This window comes from Urocampus carinirostris, chromosome 3 (assembly GCF_059441175.1).
Source record: "Urocampus carinirostris isolate Australia breed hairy pipefish chromosome 3, RoL_Ucar_1.0, whole genome shotgun sequence".
Taxonomy (NCBI): Eukaryota; Metazoa; Chordata; class Actinopteri; order Syngnathiformes; family Syngnathidae; genus Urocampus; species Urocampus carinirostris.
The window spans coordinates 63,257,903-63,258,686 of record NC_142351.1 but is presented as its reverse complement, the minus strand read 5'-3'; positions in this window follow the sequence as shown (position 1 = coordinate 63,258,686).

Genomic DNA, 784 nt, shown 5'->3' with positions numbered 1-784 from the left:
TTCCGATCGACGTTTTGTGGAATGCTAATTCATTCTGTTGTTTTTATCATACCATAAGTGCTATTATTTCAATTGTTAGAAATAGTTCAATGGGTCCTCATTAGAGTGTGTCATCAATTTAAATCATTTTATGTTTAATGGTGCTATATGTACATTTTTCAATGTAAACCATTTCAATCAATCGCCAACACAACAGAATGCAAATAAATTATGTCAAAAATATGGTTGTGCCATTTTGCAGTAGATCTTCTATCAATTAAAGTCAATATTTATCCGTGCCATCATTTTACCTTTCTTTCCTTTTCATTTTCTACCATCTATCCTTCCATTCCTGGACTGTAAGGCATTGAAGTGAACTAACCGAATTTTAGATTAATACGGCTGGTCGTAACGGAAACATAATCGTACCTATTCAAATCGTTGCAAATAATAAAAAAGAACCTACAAATGGTGGGTTTTGTTACAGAACAACAAAAGATCTATATTGTAATATCAATATGTCAGTGCATTAAACAATTCACTCTTGGACCCTTAAATACTCTGCCCGAGCCCTTTGGGAAGTATATGAAAGAAAGCATTACCAGTGACCTGCTTTAGACAATTTAACATATGGGTCCCTGTCTTCTGGTCTTATGCAAGCCTTGTCTACTGTAAGAGTGCCAATGAAGGGTCTTACAGTAATTTGCTTGACTATCACGTGTAAAAATAGTCTTTTTCCATCTAGCAATAAAGGCTTTTGGCATTAGATTAGTCTACAGGAACAGAACAATGAAGTTTACCGGCA